Source organism: Phyllobates terribilis, unplaced genomic scaffold (assembly GCF_046119375.1).
Source record: "Phyllobates terribilis strain yellow unplaced genomic scaffold, ASM4611937v1 Scaffold_4__5_contigs__length_816908805, whole genome shotgun sequence".
Taxonomy (NCBI): Eukaryota; Metazoa; Chordata; class Amphibia; order Anura; family Dendrobatidae; genus Phyllobates; species Phyllobates terribilis.
The window spans coordinates 677,387,665-677,411,261 of NW_027362764.1; the positions used below are offsets into that span (position 1 = coordinate 677,387,665).

General features: G+C 50.9%; 4 pseudogenes; all 4 read right to left on the reverse strand.

Moving 5' to 3' along the window:
* Positions 1-8,271: 8,271 nt before the first annotated feature.
* Positions 8,272-8,391, reverse strand: LOC141268138 (5S ribosomal RNA; annotated as a pseudogene).
* Positions 8,392-10,090: 1,699 nt separating this feature from the next.
* On the reverse strand, positions 10,091-10,209 carry LOC141268323 (5S ribosomal RNA; annotated as a pseudogene).
* Positions 10,210-11,150: 941 nt separating this feature from the next.
* Positions 11,151-11,270, reverse strand: LOC141268136 (5S ribosomal RNA; annotated as a pseudogene).
* Positions 11,271-11,891: 621 nt separating this feature from the next.
* On the reverse strand, positions 11,892-12,010 carry LOC141267349 (5S ribosomal RNA; annotated as a pseudogene).
* Between the last annotated feature and the right edge of the window lie 11,587 nt (positions 12,011-23,597).

Below are 23,597 nucleotides of genomic sequence, written 5' to 3' on the forward strand. Positions count from 1 at the left end.
AACAATACAGGTCATAGGACGGAGCCCTGTGGTACCCCACTTGAGACATTCATCCATCTGGATGTGAAGCCATTTACAACCACCCTTTGAGTCCGATCACTAAGCCAGTTATGAATCCACCTAACAGTTGCCTGGTCCATTGCATACTTGGTCATTTTTTCAATAAGGATGGTGTGAGATACTTTGTCAAATGCTTTGCTGAAGTCAAGATATACTATTTCTACAGCATTTCCCTGATCCACCCAGTCAATGATTCTGTCATAGAAGGAAATTAAGTTAGTCTGACATGACTTGTTAGTTACAAACCCATGCTGACTCTGGTTAATCACTTCATTCTTATCCATGTACTTACATACATGTTGTTTAATAATTTGTTCAAAGATCTTTCCTGGTATAGAAGTCAGACTCACCGGCCTATAGTTCCCTGGGTCCACCTTCTTCCCCTTTTTGAAGATAGGAACAACATTTGCTCTTCTCCAGTCTTCTGGGACTTCTCCTGTTCTCCAAGAATTTTCAAGGATTGTGGAGAGTGGTTCTAAAATTTCTTCTACGATCTCCTTCAGTACTCTGGGGTGTAATTCATCTGGACCTGGAGACTTGAACTCATTTATGTTAGCTAAATATTCCCTCACAATCTTTCTCTTTACAGATAACTTGGATTCCTCTATTCCTTTAAAAGAACAGTGAAGATCAGTTGATGTTACATTTTCTTTCTGAGAGAAAACAGATGCAAAATAGGAATTAAAAAGTTCGGCCTTCTCAACATCCTCTCTTACCATTTCTCCATTTTCATCCTGTAAAAATCCTATAGCATCTTTGACTTTTCTTTTACTTTTGACATACCCCCAAAATCCTTTTTTATTGCTTTTGACATCTCTTGCAAGCCTTAATTCATTGTCAGCTTTAGCTAACCTGATACGTGCCCTACAGGATCTGCAGACTGCATTATAATCTTCTTTAGATATGCCTCTGTAATGCACACGCCCGGACTGACTGGCGTGTGCATGTTTATGTAGTGATTCCACTGTGCCATGAACCAGAGAGTGCCTGGAGGGGCTTAGCTAAGTATCTGCCCGATCCGACCAAGGTCGCATGACGGCATACGACGCCAGTGCACCAGGGAGGAATCGAGCAGAGGAACCAGGGTCTACTCCAGGTCAGACTCCGGACACGGTTGTTGACCCACACCGGGGAATGCAGGAACAGGCAGACTAGAGCACAGGCTGGGTAGGGTCCAGTACAGACTGGGAGACAAATTCGAAACCGCAGACGCGGTAGACAGAGCTGAGCAAAGCGAAAACCGCAGACGCGGCGGACAGAGCTGAGCAAAGCGAAAACCGCAGACGCGGCGGACAGAGCTGAGCAAAGCGAAAACCGCAGACGCGGCGGACAGAGCTGAGCAAAGCGAAAACCGCAGACGCGGCGGACAGAGCTGAGCAAAGCGAAAACCGCAGACGCGGCGGACAGAGCTGAGCAAAGCGAAAACCGCAGACGCGGCGGACAGAGCTGAGCAAAGCGAAAACCGCAGACGCGGCGGACAGAGCTGAGCAAAGCGAAAACCGCAGACGCGGCGGACAGAGCTGAGCAAAGCGAAAACCGCAGACGCGGCGGACAGAGCTGAGCAAAGCGAAAACCGCAGACGCGGGGCGGACAGAGCAGAGCAAAGCGAAAACCGCAGAAGCGGCGGACAGAGCAGAGCAAAGCGAAAACCGCAGACGCGGCGGACAGAGCTGAGCAAAGCGAAAACCGCAGACGCGGCGGACAGAGCGGAGCAAAGCGAATAACGCAGACGCGGGGCGGACAGAGCAGAGCAAAGCGAAAACCACAGACGCGGCGGACAGAGCAGAGCAAAGCGAAAACCGCAGACGCGGCGGACAGAGCTGAGCAAAGCGAAAACCGCAGACGCGGCGGACAGAGCTGAGCAAAGCGAAAACCGCAGACGCGGGGCGGACAGAGCAGAGCAAAGCGAAAACCGCAGACGCGGCGGACAGAGCAGAGCAAAGCGAAAACCGCAGACGCGGCGGACAGAGCTGAGCAAAGCGAAAACCGCAGACGCGGCGGACAGAGCTGAGCAAAGCGAAAACCGCAGACGCGGCGGACAGAGCTGAGCAAAGCGAAAACCGCAGACGCGGCGGACAGAGCTGAGCAAAGCGAAAACCGCAGACGCGGGGCGGACAGAGCAGAGCAAAGCGAAAACCTGAGACGCGGCGGACAGAGCTGAGCAAAGCGAAAACCGCAGACGCAGCGGACAGAGCTGAGCAAAGCGAAAACCGCAGACGCGGCGGACAGAGCTGAGCAAAGCGAAAAACGCAGACGCGGCGGACAGAGCTGAGCAAAGCGAAAACCGCAGACGCGGCGGACAGAGCTGAGCAAAGCGAAAACCGCAGACGCGGTGGGAACAGGGCTCTGTTCACACGGAACAGACTAGAAGGGAAAGGCAGAACCAGATACCCACAGGGTACTTGCAGAGAAGTAGCGAGTGGACCACAAACTCACAAACGGAAGTACAGTGACAATGAGCAGGAGTTAGGTACGAGTTCAGACTCTGCAGAAAAAGGAATGGAACGGACATAGAGAAAAAACAGGTAAAAGATAGGAGAGAGTTCAGACTGGAACTGAGTGTACGGAGGAGACCGACACTGCAGCGGGATACAGGAGCGGGTCTGGGAATACGGCCCCCAGAGAGGCAGGACGAACAGGCAAGGAGCGTGTTCAGACTGGCCTGGAAATACAGCCTCCAGGAAGGCGGAACGAACAGGCAAGGAACGAGTACAGACTGCAGGTTAAGGTACACAGATAGGACACAGTACAGACACGGGAACTGATACCGCAAGGCAGGAGACATAGACAGGACTCAGTTCAGACACGGGAACTGATACCGCAAGGCAGGAGACAAAGACAGGACTCAGTTCAGACACGGGAACTGATACCGCAAGGCAGGAGACATAGACAGGACTCAGTTCAGACACGGGAACTGATACCGCAAGGCAGGAGACAAAGAACGGGACCTGGCACCTTCAGAGTGCAAGCACACACTGAATGAAACACTATGCTCAGGCAGGGGTTGATTGCTGCAGCTGGGTTATATACCAGTTGACAGACATCAATAGGCTGAGGACGCACAAGGGGTGTGACCCACAGCAGGTACAAAAAGCAGGAAGTGATCGGGCGCCGCCCTTAAGCAGCATAAACAGACACAAACAGACAGCATGGAGGGAAGCCAGAGAGACATTCTGGACAGGAGATCAAGTGCGCGCTCTTGCACAGTGGGAGATGGACCACTATGCAAGGACGCCGCCAGGTATGTTACAGTACCCCCCCCTTACGCCCCCTCTTCTTCAGGCCTGCCAGAATCTTCCGCAGGGAATTTGAGGGCCAATTCTTCACTTCGAAGAGATCACTTCCACTGTCCACCGGAAAAACTGGTCTCCTCTGGGAAGCTAGGATGCTACCTCCCATCCAGCCACCCTTAGCAACAGACGAAATGGGTGGAGTACCAGGAACAGCACACAAGGAAGTCTCACTCCACATACTTTCAGGTGGCATCCCAGAGGGTACAGGAGACAACTGGAAGTCCTCCACCGGGTTGGAGTGGGACAGAGACTTGGGGGTAATCTCTGCTTCGAGGTACATCTTGTCAAGCTCACAGGAAGAAATAGACGGGTTATCAGGTACAGGATGAGGAAAAGTCACTGTCTCTTTGTTATCTGGTGGTACCCCGGAGGATTCAGGAAACAACTGGAGGTCCTCCGCCGGGTCAGAAGAGTGCAGAGGCTCAGAGAAAACATCTGCTTCAGAGTACACTAGGTCGGACTCACTGGACGAAGCAGGCGAGGTATCGGGTACCGAGTATAGGAAAGTCTCTGTCAGTTTACCACCAGGTGGCACCCCGAAGGGTTCTGGAGACAACTGGCGGTCCTCCGCCTGATCAGAGGGGTGTAGAGACTCATGGGTAACCTCTGCTACGGAGTACACTAGGTCGGACTCACTGGATGAAGCAAGCGAGGTATCAGATCCAGGATATAGGAAAATCTCTGTCCATTCACCACCAGGTGGCACCCCGAAGGGTTCTGGAGACAACTGGAGGTCCTCCGCCTGGTCGGAGGGGTGTAGAGACTCGGGAGTAACCTCTGCTTCGGAGTACACTAGGTTGGACTCACTGGACGAAGAGAGCGAGGTATCAGGTACAGAGTATAGGAGAGTCTCTGTCCTTTCGCTACCAGGTAGCACCCCGAAGGGTTCTGGAGACAACTGGAGGTCCTCCGCCTGGTCAGAGGGGTGTAGAATCTCATGGGTAACCTCTGCTTCAGAGTACACTAGGTCGGACTCACTGGACGAAGCAAGCGAGGTATCAGATCCAGGATATAGGAAAGTCTCTATCCATTCACCACCAGGTGGCACCCCGAAGGGTTCTGGAGACAACTGGAGGTCCTCCGTCTGGTCGGAGGGGTGTAGAGACTCGGGAGTAACCTCTGCTTCGGAGTACACTAGGTTGGACTCACTGGACGAAGCGAGCGAGGTATCAGGTACAGAGTATAGGAGAGTCTCTGTCCTTTCGCTACCAGGTAGCACCCCGAAGGGTTCTGGAGACAACTGGAGGTCCTCCGCCTGGTCAGAGGGGTGTAGAGACTCGGAGGTAACTACCACTTTGGGGTACCCATTGTCAGGCTCACAGGACGAAGCGGACAAAGTATCGAGTACCGGGTGTAGAGAAGTCTCTCTCCATTTGTCATCGAGTGGTATCCCGGAGGATACAGGAGGCAACAGGGGGTCCTCCACCAGGTAGTAGAGGTGCACAGACTCTGAGGTAACCACAGCTTTGGAGCATCCTTGGACATGCACACCGGTTAAAGTGGGTGAAGCATCTGATGCCGGGTGCAGGAAGTTCTCCTGTGTGGAGTCTGGATGGGCAGAAGTCTCTTCGGGCAGGAGAACTGGTGCACTACCCACGCACATTACCCGTTGGGGCTTCTCCGGGATACAGGGAGATGAAGCTTCAGTAGGGACTTCAAGGTTGGGGTCAGGAGGTCTCAGGGAGGACAGACCCTGGCGTGACGGCTTGCCTCTACGTCTAGCACGTCTGGACTGCCTCTTGAGGTTGGGAGAAGTATTCCGGAAAGCGTAGTCACCCTGTGAGGATTCTGGGTGGGCAGTAGTCTCATTGGGCTGGAGGACTATTGCGCTACCCACACACATTACCCATTGGGGCTGCTCCGGGATATTGGGAAGTGAAGCTTAAGCAGGAGCCTCCGGGTTAGGATCATCGAAGACCATTAGAAAGGCCACCAGGAAGGCCATTAGGTCCAGGAGGATCGGATCCTGTGTTTCATATAGGGGGTTTATCCATTCCAAGGCATCACCCGCCAGGTAAGACATAATGAATGCCACCTTAACCCGATCGGTGGGAAAACATAGAGGGTAGAACTTGAAGTGTAGTATGCATTGCTCCACAAATGCACGACTTTGTCTTGGATCCCCATAATAACGTAGCGGATCCGCAGGAACGAGAGCAGATAGATCCATCTGGACGGGTGCGTAAATCGCCTGGAACTCAGCTAAAGGGAAAAAAAAAAAAAAAAATTATTTATTTTAATGCATGTATTTGCTGGAAAACTTCTCAGAGAGCGAAGGCCGTGGGGCTCAACGGGAACCATGGCCTGAGCATGCTGTAATGCACACGCCCGGACTGACTGGCGTGTGCGTGTTTATGTAGTGATTCCACTGTGCCATGAACCGGAGAGTGCCTGGAGGGGCGTAACTAAGTATCTGCCCGATCCGACCAAGGTCGCACGACGGCATACGACGCCAGTGCACCAGGGAGGAACCGAGCAGAGGAACCAGGGTCTACTCCAGGTCAGACTCCGGACACGGCTGTTGACCCCCACCGGGGAATACAGGAACAGGCAGACTAGAGCACAGGCTGGGTAGGGTCCAGTACAGACTGGGAGACAAATTCGAAACCGCAGACGCGGTAGACAGAGCTGAGCAAAGCGAAAACCGCAGACGCGGCGGACAGAGCTGAGTAAAGCGAAAAGCGCAGACGCGGCGGACAGAGCTGAGCAAAGCGAAAACCGCAGACGCGGCGGACAGAGCTGAGCAAAGCGAAAACCGCAGACGCGGCGGACAGAGCTGAGCAAAGCGAAAACCTGAGACGCGGCGGACAGAGCTGAGCAATGCGAAAACCGCAGACGCGGGGCGGACAGAGCAGAGCAAAGCGAAAACCGCAGACGCGGCGGACAGAGCAGAGCAAAGCGAAAACCGCAGACGCGGCGGACAGAGCTGAGCAAAGCGAAAACCGCAGACGCGGCGGACAGAGCTGAGCAAAGCGAAAACCGCAGACGCGGCGGACAGAGCTGAGCAAAGCGAAAACCGCAGACGCGGCGGACAGAGCTGAGCAAAGCGAAAACCGCAGACGCGGCGGACAGAGCTGAGCAAAGCGAAAACCGCAGACGCGGCGGACAGAGCTGAGCAAAGCGAAAACCGCAGACGCGGTGGGAACAGGGCTCTGTTCACACGGAACAGACTAGAAGGGAAAGGCAGAACCAGATACCCACAGGGTACTTGCAGAGAAGTAGCGAGTGGACCACAAATTCACAAACGGAAGTACAGTGACAACGAGCAGGAGTTAGGTACGAGTTCAGACTCTGCAGAAAAAGGAATGGAACGGACATAGAGAAAAAACAGGTAAAAGATAGGAGAGAGTTCAGACTGGAACTGAGTGTACGAAAGAGACCGACACTGCAGCGGGATACAGGAGCAGGTCTGGGAATTCGGCCCCCAGAGAGGCAGGACGAACAGGCAAGGAGCGTGTTCAGACTGGCCTGGAAATACAGCCTCCAGGAAGGCGGAACGAACAGGCAAGGAACGAGTACAGACTGCAGGTTAAGGTACACAGTTAGGACACAGTACAGACACGGGAACTGATACCACAAGGCAGGAGACATAGACAGGACTCAGTTCAGACACGGGAACTGATACCGCAAGGCAGGAGACAAAGACAGGACTCAGTTCAGACACGGGAACTGATACCGCAAGGCAGGAGACATAGACAGGACTCAGTTCAGACACGGGAACTGATACCGCAAGGCAGGAGACAAAGAACGGGACCTGGCACCTTCAGAGTGCAAGCACACACTGAATGAAACACTATGCTCAGGCAGGGGTTGATTGCCGCAGCTGGGTTATATACCAGTTGACTGACATCAATAGGCTGAGGACGCACAAGGGGTGTGACCCACAGCAGGTACAAAAAGCAGGAAGTGATCGGGCGCCGCCCTTAAGCAGCAGAAACAGACACAAACAGAAAGCATGGAGGGAAGCCAGAGAGACATTCTGGACAGGAGATCAAGTGCGCGCTCTTGCACAGTGGGAGATGGACCACTATGCAAGGACGCCGCCAGGTATGTTACAGCCTCCCTCTTTACATTTAATAAACATTTCTTTCTTTCTTTTTAGCATGTGTTTAAGTTCTGTGTTCATCCATCCTGGTTTCCTTAAATGCTTCCCATTCTTCCTACTTTTCGGGATTGTTAACGATTGTGCTTTGAGAATCTCATTTTTAAAAATTTCCCATCCTTCCTGGACATTTTTGTCCTTAAGGACATCCAGACATTGGATCCTTCCTATTATCTTTCTGAGTCTCTTAAAATCTGCCTTTCTAAAATCTAACCTTGAAGTTTGAGTCTTCACATGTCTTCCTCCTCTAGTTATCCAAAATTCTATAATAGCATGATCGCTGCCTCCTAGGGTCCCAGCCACCTTTACCTCCTCAACCATTTCCTCCCTGTTTATAAGGATTAGATCCAAAGTAGCAGATCCCCTTGTTTTCTCCCCTACCTTTTGGAAGATAAAGTTGTCAGCAAGAGAGGATAAGATAACCTTCCTTGCACTGAGGTTAGCTCTTTGTCAGCCGTCTGGCTTGGTTACACAAGCTTCTTTGCAGAGAAACATGTTACTTCTGCTGGCCCTCGCTAGGCGGCCGGCATCCAAAACCTTCCCTGGGCACCTGCTGAAAGCCTGGCCCCTTCACGGCCCCGGGTGCTTTTAACGCCATCATTTCCACACGGCGAGCTGCGGAGTCAATAAGCACTCCTAGCCGTGGCAAGGAGCTCGGTGTCAGGCCTGCGTGAAGGCGGCGGGGTAGCGTACTTAGCTGCCAACTGGCTCAGAGGCCTTGGGGCTTCCATCATCTAAGTTACTTAAGGTCGGTGTCCGGCAAGGCGCCGTTCCATGCTAGCCGAGCTGGGCAGTAGGGCAAAACGTCATCAAAATGGTCTACAGCACCCGGTGTTCCCAGGAGGTCTCCCATCCAAGTACTGTCTGAGCCCAGCCCTGCTTTGCTTCCAAGATCAGACGAGATCGGGCGTATCCAAGGTGGTATGGCCAGTAAACGCTGCTCGATCCATCGCCCGGCCAGCCTTTCTCAGGATCACTTGGTGGCGAGTGTAACGGGTCTGGGAGGCGGAACCTCTGAGCCACTATACAAGGGGGCAGTCCTTGTAAGGGAGCGGGTGGCGACCAGGGAAGACGGGCAGGAGGTCACAGCAGGTGACCGGGACAGTCTCTGAGTGAACGGGCTGGAGGTCACGGCAAGTGACCGGGGCAGTCTCTGGGTGAACGGGCAGATGGTCACGGTAAGTGACCGGGGCAGTCTCTGGGTGAACGGGCAGATGATCATGGCAAGTGACCGGGGCAGTCTCTGGGTGAACGGGCAGATGGTTACGGCAAGTGACCGGGGCAGTCTCTGGGTAAAGGGTTGGTACGACCTGTGGCGGCTGATGGTAGACGTGAGCTCCCAGGTGAGCAGGCGAGAGTCTCTGGATAAACGGGTGGTCACAGCATGTGACGGCGGAGCTCCCAGGAAGACCAACAGACAGGCGGCAGATGAGCGCTCCAGGTGAGCGGGCAGAAGTCTCTGGACAGGCGGGTGGTCACAGCACGTGACGGCAGAGCCTCCAGGTAGGCTAGCAGGCAGGTAGCAGATGTGCGCTCCCAGGTGAGCGGGCAAGCTGGTCCATAGACAGACTGAAGAGTTGGAAGGCAGACCGTCGGACCTCAGGCAAGCAGGCAGGTAGTTGATGTGCGCTCCCAGGTGAGCGGGCAAGCTGGTCCTTAGACAGACTGACAGGAGTAGTAAGGCAGACCGTCGGACCTCAGACTAGCAGGCAGGTAGCAGATAATCAGGCAGGAATCTGGCAGGTAACTGGCAGGTAACTGGCAACGGGACCTGAGGGCTGAAGCAGAGTAATAAACAGTGCAACAACATTGCTCGGGCACCTCCATTTTGGAGGAGGTGCCTTATATATGGTGAAGTCCTCCGGCCATTGGCCGGGGACTCCTTAGGACGGCGCGCGCGGCCCCTTTAAGAGGGAGGGAGAGCGCGCGCGCGCCCTAAGCACAGTGGACGGGAAGGAGCGCGCGCTGCCAGCAGAGCGGGAGGAGGACGCCGGGCACGGAGCAGGGAGGTGAGGGAAACAGCGTCCCTGCCTAGCAGAGGGCAGGGACGCCGGCGCTACAGCGAGCAATCTGGCCGTGACGGGGCGGGCTCCGAAGGGTCCATGCAAAGGCTGTGCCGTCCCTACAGGTGTGGTTTGTTTAGCAGTGATTCACGCGCCGCATCAGGTGTCTTCAAAAATGGCTCGGCGCAGGGTCTCCTGCAGGCTAAACCCTTCATCGCGGTAATGTGACAGAAAGAGCAAGCTGGACCCGTAACTTGGGGGCGGAGCGAGACGTCCAGGGGTGAATGAAGGAAGAGGGTGAGATGGTTGCCAGTGACTTTGAGCTGCTCTTCAGGGTGGACGGTCGTGTTGCCTGTAAAGGTCTTCTGCTTGGGGTTACCGGTGGTTGCCTCCAGCCACGCGGGAGATGCTGGTCCTTGTGAAAAGGAGCCTAGTATTAAAAGTAAAGAAGCAACAATGCTGGAGGCCCACGGTGATCAGAAGGATGCTGGTATTTTGCAGAGATGAAATAGCGCAAGAGAGAAAGCAAATGAAAAAAAGAAAAGAGAATGAATGTGTGCACTTGTGAAAGGGAATGGAAAAAAGGCATAGAAGAGAGTGCCCCCTGCTGGTGAAAGGAAGGAAAAAGCAAATGCCTACAGCACCTGGTTTTCCCAGGTGGTCTCCCATCCAAGTACTAACCAGGCCCAGTTCTGCTTAGCTTCTCAGATCAGATGAGATCAGGCACTTTCAGGGTGGTGTGGCTGTACCCTAAGACAGGCCTCTCACTTGCTGCTTTTCTACTTTGACGTCTGGCTGCTGGATGCCCTTTCCAGTGTTCAGCAAGACCAGATCCTTTTGTGCTTTCCCTTCTCTTCAATTTTTTTGCTGGCTTCCTTAAAAGGTCTTGTAGACAGAACGCCCCACTCAGAGTCGCTGAGCTCACTGATTGGCTGCAGCGCTGTCGACGGAACGTCAGCTTCACGGCCAATGCCACAGGCCGGGAGCAGAGGCGAGACTCACCGGTAGACCCGGGTAGGGTGAGTAGAGCACGGTTAGTTGCTTTCTAATAGCCTGCAGCCGGGGATTAACTTTTAATGAAAGGGAACAATCCCTTTGACTGTCTGCAGCGCGCCACACCTAGGAAGCGCACTCTCACACACAAGCCAGCATGCACACGTGCTCGCACGTGACAACACCCCCTATCTGCCCTTACAACCTCTCCATCACCATGCGTCAGACCCTCCTGCCTGTTTTATGATTTCAGGGCCCTAGCAGGAATCACCCCCCCCTCCCCAATTCCTTCCGCACCTTCCTTTCCTTCCTTGCTCTGAGGTTAGCTCTTTGTCAGCCGTCTGGCTTGGTTACACAAGCTTCTTTGCAGAGAAACATGTTACTTCTGTTGGCCCTCGCTAGGCGGCCGGCATCCAAAACCTTCCCTGGGCACCTGCTGAAAGCCTGGCCCCTTCACGGCCCCGGGTGCTTTTAACGCCATCATTTCCACACGGCGAGCTGCGGAGTCAAAAAGCACTCCTTGCCATGGCAAGGAGCTCGGTGTCAGGCCTACGTGAAGGCGGCGGGGTAGCGTACTTAGCTGCCAACTGGCTCAGAGTCCTTTGGGCTTCAATCATCTAAGTTACTTAAGGTCGGTGTCCGGCAAGGCGCCGTTCCATGCTAGCCGAGCTGGGCAGTAGGGCAAAACATCATCAAAATGGTCTACAGCACCCGGTGTTACCAGGAGGTATCCCATCCAAGTACTGTCCGAGCCCAGCCCTGCTTTGCTTCCGAGATCAGATGAGATCAGGCGTATCCAAGGTGGTATGGCCAGTAGACGCTGCTCGATCCATCGACCGGCCAGCCTTTCTCAGGATCGCTTGGTGGCGAGCAATCTGGCCGTGATGGGTCGGGCTCCGAAGGGTCCATGCAAAGGCTGTGCCGTCCCTACAGGTGTGGTTTGTTTAGCAGTGATTCACCCGCCGCATCAGGTGTCTTCAAAAATGGCTCGGCGCAGGGTCTCCTGCAGGCTAAACCCTTCATCGTGGTAATGTGACAGAAAGAGAAAGCTGGAACCGTAACTTGGGGGCGGAGAGAGAAGTCCAGGGGTGAATGAAGGAAGAGGGTGAGATGGTTGCCAGTGACTTTGAGCTCCTCTTCAGGGGGGAGGGTCGTGTTGCCTGCAAAGGTCTTCTGCTTGGGGTTACCGGTGGTTGCCTCCAGCCACGCGGGAGACGCTGGTCCTGGTGAAAAGGAGCCTAGTATTAAAAGTAAAGAAGCAACAATGCTGGAGGCCCACAGTGATCAGAAAGATGCTGGTATTTTGCAGAGATGAAATAGCGCAAGAGAGAAAGCAAATGAAAAAAAGAAAAGAGAATGAATGTGTGCACTTGTGAAAGGGAATGGAAAAAAGGCATAGAAGAGAGTGCCCCCTGCTGGTGGAAGGAAGGAAGAAGCAAAAGCCTACAACACCTAGTATTCCCAGGCAGTCTCCCATTCAAGTACTAACCAGGCCCAACCCTGCTTAGCTTACAAGATCAGATGAGATCGGGCGTGTTCAGGGTGGTGTGGCCATAGGCAGAGACAAGGTTCTCACTTGCTGCTTTTCTACTTTGACGTGTGGCTGCCGGCTGCCCTTTCCAGTGCTCAGCAAGACCAGGTCCTTTTGTGCTTTCCCTTCTCTTCAATTTTTTTGCTGGCTTCCTTAAAAGGTCGTGTAGACACAACGCCCCACTCAGAGCCGCTGCGCTCAGTGATCGGCTGCAGCCCTGTCGACGGAACGTCAGCTTCACAGCCAATGCCACAGGCCGGGAGCAGAGGCGAAACTCACCGGTAGACCCGGGTAGGGTGAGTAGAGCGCAGTTAGTTGCTTTCTAATAGGCTGCAGCCGGGGATTAACTTTTAATGAAAGGGAACAATCCCTTTGACTGTCTGCAGCGCGCCACATCTAGGAAGCGCACTCTCACACACAAGCCAGCATGCACACGTGTTCGCACTTGACAATACCCCCTATCTTCCCCTAAAACCTCTCCGTCACCATGCGTCAGACTCTCCTGCCTGTTTTATGATTTCAGGGCCCTAGCAGGAATCACCCCCCCCTCCCCAATTCCTTCCGCACCTTCCTTGCACTGAGGTTAGCTCTTTGTCAGCCGTCTGGCTTGGTTACACAAGCTTCTTTGCAGAGAAACATGTCACTTCTGCTGGCCCTCGCTAGACGGCCGGCATCCAAAACCTTCCCTGGGCACTAGAGATGAGCGTTGTTCTAATCGAACTGTTCGCCAATCTCAAATTCAAGCTGTTTTGGGCGGTGTTCGAGCCGTTCGGCGAATACGAACAATTTGAGAAAAATTCGGCTGTTCGAGGTTATGTTCGATAACTGTTCGTGCACCAAAATCATAACTGGATTTTTTCTCAGTAATGATGAAAATTAATGTTAATACGCAGTTTGAGTGTACAGCGGGGTGGGGGGAGGGGCAGGGGATGGATCTCTGCAGGAACAATGAAGATCTCCATTTTTTTTTTCTCTTTCCCGCATTTACAGTGGGGAGTTGCAATCTGTCAGCCTATCAGCAGAGCACACACGGAGCGAAGTGCTTTTTTTCACACAAGCAAGGGCATGTGTCATTGGCAGTGTATGTCACATGTCCTTGCCCTATAAGACCAAGCCATTTTCCCCGTCGCCACCATTTTCTCACTGCTGCAGCTGCGTGTTAGATGGCACCGCTGTTGCTGTGTGCGCTATACCTTGTTAATTTCAAGCCAATTTTCGCACAAATCTACAGATAGCTTGGGAGTAGGGAATAGTTGTGATTGCAGTCCTTTTAAGGACTAGGTTACAGCATTTCCTACGACTTTTATCAGGCAGATCTGTGCTCTTAAATAGATAGATTGTGGGAGTAAAGACTAATTGTAATTAGAGTCCTTTTCAGGACTAGAATACATCAGTTCCTATCAGTTTTTGCCAGGCAAGTCTGTGCCAGTGCTGTGCAAGTTTTTTTCACAGCATTTGGCTGAATCTAGCAAAGCTAATCCTTTTTGGCCTATTGCAGAGTGTGTTAGTCAGTGGAGTAGCCTATCTGTGTTGCAAGATATACCACCTGTGTATAGAATACCAAATTTTTTACTGCACCTAGTGAAGTAAAATCTTTTGGGCATAGCATCATTCTATTAGTCCATCTATACTGACCTCCATCAGGTTGCAAATTGAATATCATTTTTTCTGCATCTAGCTCTGAAAAAATATTGGGCTTCTAGCTGTGTGTGGGACTTGTTGTATTAGTCCATCTATACTGACCTCCATCAGGTTGCAAACTGCATATATTTTTTTCTTCATCTACCTCTGAAAAAATATTGGGCTTCTAGCTGTGTGTGGGACTTGTTCTATTAATCCATCTATACAGACCTCCATCAGGTTGCAAACTGAATATATTTTTTTCTGCATCTACCTCTGAAAAAATATTGGGCTTCTAGCTGTGTGTGGGACTTGTTGTATTAGTCCATCTATACTGACCTCCATCAGGTTGCAAACTGAATATATTTTTTTCTGCATCTACCTCTGAAAAAATATTGGGCTTCTAGCTGTGTGTGGGACTTGTTGTATTAGTCCATCTATACAGACCTCCATCAGGTTGCAAACTGAATATATTTTTTTCGGCATCTACCTCTGAAAAAATATTGGGCTTCTAGCTGTGTGTGGGACTTGTTGTATTAGTCCATCTATACTGACCTCCATCAGGTTGCAAACTGAATATATTTTTTTCTGCATCTACCTCTGAAAAAATATTGGGCTTCTAGCTGTGTGTGGGACTTGTTCTATTAATCCATCTATACAGACCTCCATCAGGTTGCAAACTGAATATATTTTTTTCTGCATCTACCTCTGAAAAAATATTGGGCTTCTAGCTGTGTGTGGGACTTGTTGTATTAGTCCATCTATACTGACCTCCATCAGGTTGCAAACTGAATATATTTTTTTCTGCATCTACCCCAGAAAAAATATTGGGCTTCTAGCTGTGTGTGGGACTTGTTCTATTAATCCATCTATACAGACCTCCATCAGGTTGAAAACTGAATATATTTTTTTCTGCATCTACCTCTGAAAAAATATTGGGCTTCTAGCTGTGTGTTGGACTTGTTGTATTAGTCCATCTATACTGACCTCCATCAGGTTGCAAACTGAATATATTTTTTTCTGCATCTACCTCTGAAAAAATATTGGGCTTCTAGCTGTGTGTGGGACTTGTTCTATTAATCCATCTATACAGACCTCCATCAGGTTGCAAACTGAATATATTTTTTTCTGCATCTACCTCTGAAAAAATATTGGGCTTCTTGCTGTGTGTGGGACTTGTTGTATTAGTCCATCTATACTGACCTCCATCAGGTTGCAAACTGAATATATTTTTTTCTGCATCTACCTCTGAAAAAATATTGGGCTTCTAGCTGTGTGTGGGACTTTCTCTATTAGTCCATCTATACTGACCTCCATCAGGTTGCAAATTAAAAATAATTTTCATCTGCATCTAGCTCTGAAAAAATATTTGGCCTTCTAGCAGTGTGTGGGACTTTCTCTATTAGTCCATCTATACTGACCTCCATCAGGTTGCAAATTGAATATAATTTTTTCTGCATCTAACCCAGCCAATAGTTTTGGCCTAATACCACAGTTTGGCCACTCAGCTCTGCTCGGTTCCCATCCATTGTTTTTTTGTGCAAACAACTCCAGAGTTGTTAATTAGTTAACCACCAAAATGAGTGGAAAAAGGCCTGCTGCTGGTGGAAAGGGGAATAGGCATGTTGGGAAGGGGAAAAAAGGTTGTGTCCGTGGGGTAGGTGTTAAAGCAACAGTAACATCTGCAGAAGAAAGACCATCTTCCAGCCAAACTAAAATGTCTACTTCTTTTAGCGGACAATGTGATAAGATCCCTTTCTTACGGCCACGCCAATCGCTACAAATTCCAGATGAGGCACAAAAACAGCAGGTGCTTCAACGGATATCAAGTGCTCCTTTAAGTGGGCTCTCCTCCACATCAACTTCAACATCACAAATACTCCAGTCCTCAAAGGTGTCACCCCAATCGCACTTGCTTCCTCACAGCTCCCAAATCTCCAGCTGCCCGTCTGAGTATGAGGTAGAACAGATGGTTGAGTCTGCAGAGCTGTTTACTCATACTATAGCCTGGGAATCAGAGGTCGACTCCAGCGCTTCTGTGAATCCAGACGAGGAAATGATCTGCACTGATGCCCAGAATCTTTATGAGTCGGATCCAGGACCAGACGCAGAAGGTTCTGACCATAATGTAGACCCTCATTCCCAAACTGTAACTCCTGTTGGTGGAGACAATGAGGAAGACGATGATAAGACTCAAATACCTGATTGGAGCGACAACTTTAGTTTTTTGTCAGGGCAGGAACAGGTTGGCTCTGAGGACGATGGGTGTGATAACGCACAGGGTGACGATGATGAGGTTGGAGATCCCACTTACTGTCAACCCACAGTCAGCCAAGAGATGAGGTCAGCAGAGGAGGTGGAGGAAGATGCTAGTGACGACGAGGTCAGGTTGCGCCTTCCTGGACAGAGACGTAGTACTGGAAGCACGTCAACAACTGCATCCTCAAACACAACTCTGCCTCTCACCACAAGTCGTGGTGGCTCTTCAGGTCGCATGGGTGCTAAGCCTTGCATAGCCTGGGCAATTTTTCAGATCGATAAAGATGACCCAACTCGTGTTATCTGTAACATTTGTCAGCAAAAGCTAAGTAGAGGCCAAAAAATACATAGTTTGAGTACTTCATGCATGAACCGGCACATGGACATGAAACATAAGTTGCAGTGGGAAGCTAAGTGTGCTACAATGCGGCCTAGCCGGCCGGGCCAACCACCGTCTGCCATATCTTGTGCATCCGCGGCCTCTTCATCCTCTGTGACTGGGGGGACAGCAGTCACACCTGTTTTGGGGCGCAGACCTGCCACCTCTTTACCCGCAACAGCCAGCGTGATTGGCAGGTCATCATTTTCTTTGGAGGTGGTAACACCAGCTGGTGTTGAGCGCTGTCCGACATCGATAGCACCACCTTTGGATCAAGGCAACCTAACATGTCCGCCTGCATCTTCCTCACAGACCGGCAGTTTGCCGGGGACACCCTTATCAACCCCGTCTAAGCACAATAGCCAGCCCTCGGTCCCTCAGATGTGGACAAGTAAAAGACCATTTCCTCCTAGCTATGAGAAAGCTAAGAGGTTGAATTTCACCATCTGCAAGTTCTTGGCTACAGAAATGCTGCCTTTCCGCCTGGTGGACACAGAGGATTTTCGAGACCTTATGTCCGTCGCAGTGCCCCAGTACCAGATGCCCAGTCGGCACTACTTCTCAAAGAAAGGTGTGCCTGCGCTCCTCCAGCATGTCGCACACAACATCACCGCTTCTTTGAGAAACTCTGTGTGTGACAGGGTGCATTTCACCACAGACACTTGGACGAGTAGGCATGGACAGGGGCGTTACATGTCGCTGACTGGGTACTGGGTAACTATGGTGACAGCAGGACAAGGGGTTGCTGTCCAAGTCTTGCCGTCCCCACGAGTTGTGCGTCAATCCTCTTTATGTCAAAGTTCCTCCACTGCTTCTGCCTCCTCAACCTCCTCTCGGTCTTCCACCTGCACCCAAAGCCTGTCTGGTCATGCCACAAGCTTTCTAACTGCGCAGAAGGGATCCTGCACACCTCCTTACTATGCTGGCAGTAGGGCTCAACGTCATCAGGCGGTTTTTACATTGAAATGTCTGGGAAATGTGAGTCACACAGCTGAGGAGTTGTGGTCAGCTCTGGAGAACCAATTTCATGAATGGTTGTCTCCACTGGACCTGAAACCAGGGAAGGCCGTGTGCGACAATGCTGCAAACCTGGGTGCGGCCCTTCACCGGGGCAATGTCACACACGTGCCTTGTATGGCATGTTGAACCTGGTTGTCCAGCAATTTTTAGCCCACTATCCCAGACTAGATGGCCTTCTGCAGAGGGCACGGTCGCTGTGTGCTCACTTTCGCCGTTCGCATCCCGCAGCTCAGCGACTTACATCTCTACAGAAGTCGTTGGGCCTGCCACTTCACCGGCTAAAATGCGATGTGCCTACCCGGTGGAATTCAACTCTGCACATGTTGCAGCGACTGTGGCAGCACCGACAAGCCCTGGTGCAATACGTTCTGATGTATAGCCTGGGCCAACGAGATCCAGAGGTGGGGCAAATCACGCTGGAGGAGTGGTCTCAGATCAGGGACCTATGCACCCTTCTGCACAGTTTTGAAATGGCGACGAAGATGTTTAGTGCTGACGATGCCATTATCAGCATGACTATTCCGGTGATTTACATGCTGGAGCACATGTTAAACAGAATTCGGAGTCAGGTGGTGGCACAAGAGGAGGTGGAGGAAGTAGAGGAGGAGGAGTTGTATGCGGAAGGGCTAACATCTGCAAGGTCCAGACGGTCGGCAGCACCAAGGCAGCAGGCATGTGAGGGTGGGGGAGATGGTTTTACCAGGGCACATGGTAGCAGCCAAACTAGTGAGGAAGGTGCAGGTGCCCAGGAAGAAGTGGAGGACGAACTGATGGAAGACTCATCAGATGAGGGAGACCTTGATCACATTTCTGTTGTGCGAGGTTGGGGGGAGAGGACAGAGGAAGGAAGCATGATTGTTACCTCGCCACCAACACAACAGGGACTTGGTGCTACTGGATGCGCAACACACATGAGTGCCTTCTTGCTGCACTACCTGCAACATGACCCTCGAATTGTGAGAATTAGAAATAATCCTGACTACTGGGTTGCCACACTGTTAGATCCCCAGTACAAAAGTAAATTTGCAGAAATTATTCCTGCCTTAGAAAGGGATGCACGCATGCAGGAGTATCAGCAGAGACTGTTGCAGAATCTTACATGTGCTTTTCCACAAAATACCAGTGGTGCACGTAGTGAATCTCACAGTTCCAACTTGCCAACCGTGGGACCGTCAAGTGTTCAGCACTCAAACCGTAACAGAACCACAGTATCTGCTGGTAACATCAATTTTGCGGAATCATTTCACCACTTTTTTAGCCCATCCTTTGCAAGGCCACAGGAGACAAGAAGTCTGACACATAGTCAAGGCCTAGAGACGATGGTACAGGAGTATCTCCAAGTAAACATTGAAGCCACGACTGTGTCACTGGACCCTTGCTCTTTTTGGGCTTCCAATCTGGATAAATGGCCGGAGCTAGCCACTTACGCCTTGGAGATCTTGTCATGCCCCGCAGCCAGCGTTCTGTCTGAACGTGTGTTCAGCGCTGCTGGTGGTGTGCTGACAGATAAGCGCACGCGGCTCTCCACTGATAATGTAGACAGACTCACGTTCATAAAGATGAACAAATCATGGATCCGAAACGACTTTTCTACCCCTGTGTCATCCTGGGGAGAGTAAAAGCTTGATGATTGGTTAAAATCACCCTACCAACCGTTTTAAGCTTTCAAATTACTAATCATGTTTATCTGTATCTTGGCTGGAAAATAATTTGGGCTTTGTAGCAGTGTGCAGCACTGATTCTATTAGGCCATCTATACTAAATCTTCACCAGATTTAAAATTAATAATAATTTTTAGCTGCATCTAGCCCGGAAAATAATTTTGGGGCTCCGAGATGCGCAAGACACATAAGTGCCTTCTTGCTGCACTACCTGCAGCATGACCCTCATATTGTCAGAATTCGAAGTAATCATGACTACTGGGTTGCCACACTCTTAGATCCCCCAAACTTTTCGATCAACCTATTCATTTTAATAAAGACCAAAAAAATGGTCATTTTTGAAATTATAAGCATTAGCAGGTTGTTAGAAACTGAAATCAAACAGTTTTCAACTCAAAACTTTATTCTAGGTGATGTTACATTTTCAAATAGGACCCCTTGTTCGAAAGGAGCTTCTGAACTCTCTCGTCCATTGAATTTGTCAGGTTTTGGATGGTTTCTGCTTCAATTGTTTTGCATGAGGACAGAATACCCTCCCAGAGCTGTTGCTTAGGTGTGAACTGCCTCCCGCCATCATAGACACTCCTTTTAATGATGCTCCAAAGGTTCTGAATGGGGTAGAGGTCAGGGGAGCATGGGGGTCACACCATAAGTTTGTCCCCTTTTATGCCCATATCAGCCAGAGATGCAGATGTTTTATGTGCAGCATGAGATGGTGCATTATCATGCAGAAAAATGATCTTGCTGTGAAATACACGGTTCTTCTTCTTGAACCATGGCAGGAAGTGCTGTTTGAGAAAATCCACATACATTATGGAGTTCATCTTTAGCGCCTTCAGGGATCCTAAAGGGGCCGACAATCTCTCTCCCCATGATTCCAGCCCAAAACATTACTCCACCTCCTCCTTGTTGGCGCTGTAGCCGTGTTTGCGTGGGGTGTCCATCAACCAGCCATCCTCCACTCCATCCATCTGGACCATTGAGCGCTGCACGGCACTCATCCGTAAACAAAACAGTTTTGAAATCAGTCTTCATGTAATGTTTGGCCCACTGGAGCCGTTTCTGCTTGTGTGAAGTGGATAGAGGAGGTCGACAGGATGGCGTATGCACAGCTGCAAACCTCTGAAGGACCCTGTATCTTGTTGTTCGGGGGACGTTGAATGCACAAGCAGCTTCAAAAACTTGTCTGCTGCTATGACAAGGCTTTTTTGCCGCTGCTCTTTCAACCTGATGTAATTGCCTGTAGGAAAGAGTCCTCAATTTGCCCTTATCAGCACGCACACGTGTGTACTGTGAATCAGCTACATACTTCTTGATTGCCAAGACACTTCATCCTGATCATCGCACAATGTTGATTGTAGTTATGCCTTGACCTAAACACTCCACAATTTGTTGCTTCTCAGCAGCCGACACATCCTTTTTCTTTCCCATTTTGGCAGAAAATGTAGGCTGCTTAATAATGTGAGACAGCCTTCTTAAGTAGTCTTGCCTTTCATTGGACACACCTGCCAAACTAATTAGCACAGGTGTCTGCAATTGCTTACAGTGATATAAAGAGCCCTGACACACATCACCATCAATGAGTTTAACTGACAAACAAACAAATTCTTCCCTTGTCACTCCTAAACACTTTTTGCATAATAATTTGGAACACAGTGTACATGTGCTTTTCCACAAAACACCAGTGGTTCACGTAGTGAATCTTACAGTTCTAACTTGCCAACCGTGGTCTGTATGGAGTTGTTCAATAAAGGGCCCAAAATTAAGATAACATAGATGGGAGAGGTCTCTATGAATAGGAATTCCTAAGTATTTGATACCCTGTGAGGGCCAGGCAAAGGGAAAGTTGGACTGGATGGAATCCTATATGGATTTGGGGAGGGAGACATCGAGGGCCTCAGACTTCGCTGCATTGATTTTAAAATTTGACCATGTAACAAAGTGATCTATTTCAGCCATAACAGCATGGATGGATATATGTGATTGAGTGATATATACTAGGACATCATCAGCAAATAGAGAGCACTTGTACTCGGTGCCTCCCACCTCAATCCACATAATATTGGGGTTATGGCGAATTGATGAGAGCAGGTGCTCCGTCACTAGGATGTATAAGAGAGGGGACAGAGAACATCCCTGCCTTGTCCCATTGGTGATTGTGAAAGGTGATGAAAATGTTCTGACGCGCCCCCTGGGCCTTGGGACACCCGGAGCCGGACCCTTTTTGGTGGATGCTGGTGGTTGTAGTCTCCGTGGCGGCAACCCGGTTCCGTGGCTCAGGGCGGTCAAACCAGTGGTGGAACTATTTATGTGGTTTTGATGTTTAAATGTCCGACTATGCCACCCGTGGATTGTGGTCAGAGTGAACCGCCGCTCCAGGGCAGACCGCTGAGGCTGGTGTTGTGGGTGCAGCAGAGCGTAGCATAACTCCCCACGGGAGGAGTATAGCCTCAGGGCAGTGTATGCGGAGGATGGGGGTGATGGTGCAGGGCAGCAGCAGTAATGACACGGAGTCAGTGATGCAGTCCAGGGCCTTTACTCACAGTTCTTATTATCCAGACCACGTCTGCAGGTAACGGCTGCCCACGTCGTACTGTGCTCACCAGGTGAGGGGCTCAGACAACTCCCAGATAACTTTGGAGTGCTTCACAGGACCCCCTTTGTGTGTCCTTTGTCTGGCCTTTCTTACCAACCCTTCTGTCCGGCTGCCTCGGGCCTCCTCTTGGTAAACTTGGCGCCAGTTTCCCTGACCCTATGTGGTGCCTTCCTAGCGTGTGTAGCGAGGGGCTGCGCCACATAAAATGTCACAGCCTCCTGTTTCTAGCTGAGGGTCGTTTCCTGCCTCCACTAGTTTCGGGGACCGGTCTCCCCCTTTGGCCTGACCCCTCCACGCAGGTGGATTCGGGCGTGCGGTGGCGACTCGCCCGTCCGCACCCCTGAGATCCCTTCATTCCTCGTTCATGGAGCCTTCTCCGCTCCTCTTCCTTCCTTCTCCCTCTTCCAGGCCTGGGCCTCTGTTACTAGGCCCGCCTCCGGAGCAGAGCTCAAGCAGAGCCCCTGCTCCCTGCCACTTCTGCTCAGACTTCTCTGCACTGAACTAAGATGGTGCCCACCTTTTATACTCCCTTCTCAATGCACCCAGGAACTGCTTCCTCCCTGCTCCTGCACTGCAGGGTTCCCCTTCCTCAGTGTTCCCTCCCCCCACTCCAGCCAGGGACAGGGACTGTCGTGCCCATCTCAGGGGCATATTGGTCGCCCTGCCCCACGGCAATGTGGTGTAATGCATGCAGGTGTCGGGTCCTGATCCACACTACATCCTTACCTGAGAGTGAGATATCACACCTCTGGGTGAGGTGCAATACGTCTGTAGCAACCGAGCCCTCAGGGTGCTACAGTTCCATTTATCTTCAGCCTAGGTGACGTATTGCGATACAGGGCCGTGATTTTGGCTATAAAAGGGTCCCCTAGACCCCTACCCCAAGCTTTTTAAGAGAATCATATATGGCGTGCCAGGAGACTCTATGGAATGCTTTCTCAGCATCCAACGAGAGTATCTAATTACAAATTTTTAACTGCATCTAGCCCAGGAAATACTTTGTGCCTAGTAGCAGGGTCTGCTAGTCAGCGGATTATCCCGGCTGTTAAGCAAGCTACACCACCTGTAGTTTGGACACTTCATTTTTTCAAAGGAAATGCTTCGGGACCATGGGATACTCAGTGAAGAGCATCAGGAGGCACCCCAAGGCATAGGGGCTCGGACTGGCAGTAGGATGCCTTGCGGTGGACAGCCGAGCTCGATCCTTATAAAAGCTTTTTAACTGCAGCAGCTTTAGTGGACGCTACTGGAGCTGGAATTACGCGGCTGCTGGCATGAGACTTGCCCTCCAATAGATCCTTGTAAATGGATTTAAAGTGTATTTATTCAAATTAGAGAGACAATTTAAATTAAAAAGCTTAGAGCTGCCTCCACCACAGGGGGGCTCGCTCGACCCACCAGCGGACAGACACCAGTATTGGGAGAGGGGGGCTGGCCGTCAGGGTTCACCGCGGCTCTGGCACAAACCCGGCGACACGGAGGTGGCACGGGCAGGAGCGGACTGAACGTGTCGGCTTCTCACTTTTTGGATTTTAGAAGGGCATGACATGCCTATATCTGTGTCTCCCCCTCCTTTTACTCCTCCACCTCTTTTCTTTTCGCATGACTATATGTACTTGTAACTTTTCCATGTGTTAGTTGTGTCTTCTGAGCAGTTTGTCAGCTTTTGGACACCTTTGAAGGTGTTTTCTATGTGTTTCTATGTGTTTTTGATTGACTGCCATTGGTTTTAACGGTGTTCGACGAACACACGGGTGTTCGACGAACCGAACCGAACTCGAACACTATGGGGGTGGCTCAACAATACTGGGCACCTGCTGAAAGCCTGGCCCCTTCACGGCCCCGGGTGCTTTTAACGCCATCATTTCCACACGGCGAGCTGCGGAGTCAATAAGCACTCCTAGCCGTGGCAAGGAGCTCGGTGTCAGGCCTGCATGAAGGCGGCGGGGTAGCGTATTTAGCTGCCAACTGGCTCAGAGGCCTTGGGGCTTCCATCATCTAAGTTACTTAAGGTCGGTGTCCGGCAAGGCGCCAATCCATGCTAGCCGAGCTGGGCAGTAGGGCAAAACGTCATCAAAAT